Source organism: Triticum dicoccoides, chromosome 3A (assembly GCF_002162155.2).
Source record: "Triticum dicoccoides isolate Atlit2015 ecotype Zavitan chromosome 3A, WEW_v2.0, whole genome shotgun sequence".
Taxonomy (NCBI): Eukaryota; Viridiplantae; Streptophyta; class Magnoliopsida; order Poales; family Poaceae; genus Triticum; species Triticum dicoccoides.
This window is the reverse complement of record NC_041384.1, coordinates 559,454,928-559,461,460: the sequence shown is the minus strand read 5'-3', so window position 1 is coordinate 559,461,460 and position 6,533 is coordinate 559,454,928.

The following is a 6,533-nucleotide window of genomic DNA, read 5'->3' as shown; positions in this document are numbered from 1 at the left end:
ATGAACTCAAAAGGTTATTAGCTAAATGGAATAAGCAATCTCTAAATGCTAGGATGAAACCTGACCCTGCTTTTGCTACTTCACCTATCTGTGTTACTGATAAGGATTATGAATTCTCTGTTGATCCTGATATAATTACTTTGGTTGAATCTGATCCTTTTCATGGCTATGAATATAAAACTGTTGCGGCACATCTTACTAAATTAAATGATATAGCCACCCTGTTCAGTAATGATGAGAGATCTCGCTACTTTTATATCCTCAAAATATTTCCGTTCTCATTAAAGGGTGATGCTAAAATATGGTTTAATTCTCTTGATCATGGTTGTGTGCGTAGCCCCCATGATATGATTTACTACTTCTCTACTAAATATTTCCTTGCTCATAAGAAACAAGCTGCTTTAAAGGAAATATGCAATTTTGTGCAAATTAAAGAAGAGAGTCTCCCATAAGCTTGGGGGAGGCTTCTCAAGTTACTTAATGCTTTGCCTGATCATCCTCTTAAGAAAAATTAAATACTTGATATTTTTTACAATGGACTAACCGATGCTTCCAGAGATTACCTGGATAGTTGTGCTAGTTCTCTTTTTAGGGAAAGAACACTGGATGAAGCTGTGACGCCCCCGATTCAACCGTACACTAATCATACACGCAAACGTGTACGATCAAGATCAGGGACTCACGGGAAGATATCACAACACAACTCTACAAATAAAATAAGTCATACAAGCATCATATTACAAGCCAGGGGCCTCGAAGGCTCGAATACAAGAGCTCGATCATAGACGAGTCAGCGGAAGCAACAATATCTGAGTACAGACATAAGTTAAACAAGTTTGCCTTAAGAAGGCTAGCACAAACTGGGATACCGATCGAAAGAGGCGCAGGCCTCCTGCCTGGGATCCTCTTAACTACTCCTGGTCATCGTCAGCGGGCTGCACGTAATAGTAGGCACCTCCCGAGTAGTAGTAGTCGTCATCAATGGTGGCGTCTGGCTCCTGGACTCCAATGTCTGGTCGCACCAATCGGATATAGGAAATGGGAAAAAAAGAGGAGAAAAGCAACCATGAGTACTCATCCAAAGTACTCGCAAGCAAGGAGCTATACTACATATGTATGCATTGGTATCAAATGGATTAAGGGTATCATATTTGGACTGAACTGCAGAATGCCGAAATAAGAGGGGGATAGCTAGTCCTTTCGAAGACTACGCTTCTGGTAACCTCCATCTTGCAGCAGGAGAAGAGGGTAGCTGGTAAGTTCACCAAGTAGCATCGCATAGCATAATCCTAACCGATGATCCTCCCCTCGTCGCCCTGTGAGAGACCGATCACCGGTTGTATCTGGCACTTGGAAGGGTGTGTTTTATTAAGTATCCGGTTCTAGTTGTCATAAGGTCAAGGTACAACTCCAAGTCGTCCTGTTACCGAAGATCACGGCTATTCGAATAGATTAACTTCCCTGCAGGGGTGCACCACATATCCCAACACGCTCGATCCCATTTGGCCGGACACACTTTCCTGGGTCATGCCCGGCCTCAGAAGATCAACGCGTCGCAGCCCTACCTAGGCACAACAAAGAGGTCAGCACGCCGGTCTAAATCCTATGGTGCAGGGGTCTGGGCCCATCGCCCATTGCACACCTGCATGTTGCGTACGCGGCCGGAAGCAGAACTAGCCCCCTTAATACAAGAGCGGGCTTACGGTCCAATCCGGCGCGCGCCACTCAGTCGTTGACGTCACGAAGGCTTCGACTGATACCACGACGTCGAGTGCCCATAACTGTCCCCGCATAGATGGTTAGTGCGTATAGGCCAGTAGCCAGACTCAGATCAAATACCAAGATCTCGTTAAACGTGTTAAGTATCCGCGAACACCGCCCAGGGCCGGGCCCACCTCTCTCCTAGGTGGTCTCAACCTGCCCTGTCGCTCCGCCACAAAGTAACAGTCGGGGGCCGTCGGGAACCCAGGCCCACCTCTACCGGGATGGAGCCACCTGCCCCTTCAGCCCTCAACTCCGAACAGTACCACAGGTAATGTAACTGTGTAAAGTATATAGTATATGCCCGTGATCACCTCCCGAAGTGATCACGGCCCAGTAGTATAGCATGGCAGACGGACAAGAGTGTAGAGCCACTGATGGAACACTAGCATCCTATACTAAGTAGTAGGATAGTAGGTAATGGTAACAACAGTAGTAGCAAGGACAGGCTATGCGTTAGGATAGGAATAACGGAAAGCAGTAACATGCTACACTACTCTAATGCAAGCAGTATAGAGAAGAGTAGGCGATATCTGGTGATCAAAGGGGGGGCTTGCCTGGTTGCTCTGGCAAGAGAGAGTGGTCGTCAACAACGTAGTCGATCGGGGCACCAGCAGCGACGTCAGTCTCGTAGTCTATCGGAGAGAAGAGGGGGAAGAAACAGTGAATATAATGCAAACAGATGCATGTCGATGCATGACATGACAAGTAGCGGTGCTAGGGGTGCCCTAACACGGTATGAGGTGGTACTGGTGAAGGGGGGAAACATCCGGGAAAATATCCCCGGTGTTTTGCGTTTCCGGATAGATGAACCAGAGGGGGAAAGTTGCGTGTTCGCTATGCTAGGGATGCGTGGTGGACGAACGAGCTGCGTATCCAGATTCGTCTCATCGTTCTGAGCAATTTTCATATATAAAACTTTTTCATCAGAATTACGGTTTATTTTATTTGATTTATTAAATTTTTAATTGATTTTCTAAGACTATTATTATTTAAAAAAAATAGTAAATCCTACGGGTACACCAAAGTGTACCCAACATTATGCACATGTGGCTGATAGATGGGGCTAGAGGGCCCAGTTGACCAAGTCAACAGGGACTAGTCAACCAATGAATAGTAGAAGAAGGTCTGCATGTCATTGACTCTAACCTTAGTAATTTAGGTAATTTTGCTTAATTAATCACGGGGCCCATTTGCCATAGACTCGGTCTTTTTAGATCAACTAATTAAAGCTAATCAATAGAGGGGACCACTTGCCATTTCTTATTATTCTAATTGAGCACTAAAGTGTTAGTAACTAAGTCTAGACATACTAAACAAGGGCCGGCCTGGTGGCACAACGTGAGGCTGGTTGTGCACACACGCACACAGCCACACACCACACACGGCCTTGGCCATGGCCGTGGCCGTGGCCACCAGCAGCAGCAGCAGCCGGCGATTGCAGGCGGCAGTAGTAGCAGCAAAGCAATGCTAGCAGCAGCAGCACGCAGCAGAGCAAGGAAGCAACGACGGCAGCGCAAGAGCGGCGGCAGCGGCAAGCAGCGCAGCCGCGGCATGGGGCAAAGCAGCGAAGCAGCGAGCAGCCACAGCGGTTGGTAAGCAATAGCAAGCCGCGGCGAGGCCGCGCGCGTGCACAGCAGCGGCAGTAACAGCGCAAGAGCAGCAGCAATACACACGTGCGTACATACGCGTACGCGTGAGCTCCGACGAGCTCGGGGACGGAGGCTACCGCAACGAATCGAGGGGACAAGCAAGGGGGAATGGAGGAGGAGCTCACAGAGAGTTCGTGGGCGCGGTCAAGGAAGCCCGGGGTGGACTGGAGCCGTGGGAATCGTCGATGGCGGTCGGCGATGTACGCGACGGACGACGGCGATGGCGAGCATATTGGGCCTCCCCGGTCAAACCCAACGGCATAGACGAAGGGGGCGACAGTAGTGAAGCTCCTGGACGCGTTAGCTTGGCGGGGAAGACCGGTCGCCGCGAGGACGAGGCGGCGCGGTGGCGAGGCTTCGGGCGAGCGGGCGCGGCGCGAGGAGGAATGGGGGAGAGGCAGGGGTGTCCTAGGGTTCCTGGGGGAGGGGTGTCATGGTGAGCCGGCCGATGGTTGCCACCGCGGCCATGGTGCCGTGGATGGCTGCCACGGCCCCCCTCCGTCTCCTGTAGCGAGAGGAAGAGGACAAGTGGGGTTGGGCTGGGCCTATTTTTGCTAAATGGGCCAGGAGTCCAGTAGTTTAGGTCCCCTTTTCTTTTTACTACTATTTTCCATTTTCTTTTCTTTTTAATTATTTCGCTACTGTTTTGTACTAATCCTAGAACCAAATGGCTTTTGTAAAATGTGGAGCTTTGACATATAGATACGCACTATACATTATTTAGCACCGCCACAATAAGTTTGAGGATTAAATGAATCCATTTTAATTTTGTTTAAATAGAAAGATTTATTTTGGGGCTGTTTCGTCCAGTTTAAAATAGTTTAAAGACATTTTAATAATTCCAATAATGTTGGATTATTCATGATAATTAGTTAGTAATTTTTGGAACCCAACGAACATTTTTGTTTTACCGCTAGAAAAATAATAATTTTGACTCTATCATAATTCGAATTTGAATTCAGTTTGAAACAAGTGAGGTTAGCAAAATTTTAATTATGATGACTTGACATCATTAGCAGGGTTTACTGTAGCTTAACTATTGGGGTGTCACAAATCTCCTCCACTACAAGAAATCTCGTCCCGAGATTTTAAGAGGTGGAGTAAGGGAGAAAGTTCTGGTCACGAAATTCTAACGAATCTTCTCGGTCTTGGTTGCTCTTCTCGAAGAGGTCGATCCATTACATTGATATCTTCATACCTATGCATCAATGCATCATGATGAAGTTGTCGTCCTTTTATCGGGAACTCCATCGTACTTATGAAAGAATAAGGGGGTATTCCGGGAGAATGGACCTCTTCAAGGTTGACTATCTGGTAGATAACAACGGGGAAGGTGGCGGAAAGTAACTCTCGAATTGAAACTTAAGGAGATATCGAGAGTAAGGTAAGAAGGTGCAATAAGAAGTTTCAAGCGAATACGCAATCATTTGTTTCCTGTAACAGAGTGTGGAAGGGATTCAGAGCAATGGGCATAAGTATTGTTTCGGATACCAGAATTGGTGATCTCTCGAAAGGTGGCTCGTCAATTACATACAAAGCCACGCGTGAGAAATAACTTTGGAAACAGGGGGTACAGGAGATTCAGGTTTCGATCCTGTGGAACTGTGGGTTATGGGCCCACCATGTGGGTTAAAAGTAGAAAGGGCGGTAATGTCTTGCACGAGCATGTAAGCAAGGCATGTCAGAGGATAGCCTATCAGAATTGTCGGCAACAACATCGGTACCAATGTCGAGGGACGAAGAGAACCGTTTTCCTGCTCGTTGAACGAGGCGGACCAATAGGCAAAGTTCTCGTCCATCGGTGGTTACCGGAATGTCATCAACAATAGTAACATGTTCTTACTGACAGAGTTGTACACCGAGGTGCTTATAAAGGCAGTGACTTATTACTGCTTAGATCATATCAACCTCAAGAAGTTTAAACAGAACAATGGAAAGGAAAATGTACTTATCAGATTAAACAGAACAATGAAAAGGAAAAATGTGTTTAAACACATAATTCAGGGGTATATCCTACCCAAGGAAAAGCAGAGCATGATATCCATGATAGGATATAATTGTAGAAAACCATTTTGGTAACGGGAGAGAAATTTCATGACATTACCCAAACAACGATGTTTGGATAATTGATAAGGAAATTTTTGCATTGTGCTTCAAATGCTCTTATTGAAAATCAGAGTACCACAAACATGCTTCGAGATAGCATCGACATGGTCTTCAAGCAAGGTCGGACTTGGATACCCAAAGGATTCATCAGGAACAACTTATAGAATAAGTCTTACAATTTCCTCGTGGAAGAATGGTTATCCTTGCTAAAACGGAAGAATTTTAATAATAGGTCCTCCGGCCAGGTGTGCTAGGCATGACGTCACCTTAGAGATCAATGTTATAACTCTTGGAGATATGTTCCAACCATCATATCTGACCGAGATCCAGTTCTGATTGGCGTCAGGATATCACAGACACGGGATGCCTGAGAAGAGAGGTGCAACACAAATTGTCGAGATGACATTTGTCAGATCAAATGGTATAATGATGTATGCTCAAGGAAAACATACACAATTTAACAATGATAGAAGGGTGCACCCTGAAATCTGGACTGGGTAGCATGATCAATGTTTGAATGATGATTCAATAAGCAATAAACTTAGAATGAAACTATCGACCGTTAACTTCAAATCAATAGGGTTGCTAGAAGGGCAGAATCCAAACAGTGCCGTTCACCTGTTGGTGTCCCGCTTAGAATCGACACGGGGCCAAGAATTAATGGTGATGATGAGAAGTATCACTATACCAGGAACTCTTAAGAGGTGGAGCAATTCTCAGAACATTCTTGACATAATAGATGGTAATACTCCAAGGTAGATCATAACACCAGTTGGATAGAAGGGAACTCAAGGTACTACACGAGACATGAACAAGTTTGTGTTGGTGGGAAGGCAATAAAGTTGCCGATGATAACACAAATCATCATGGGGCAAGAAGGGTATTTATGATCAAGAATTTGATAGAGATCTCGGAAGAACCCAGAATGTTGACGATGATCATGACACCTTTGTTGAGAGATTTCATGAAGATGTAATCGATCGGCGACGACATCAAGTCAAAGGAATGATGAAG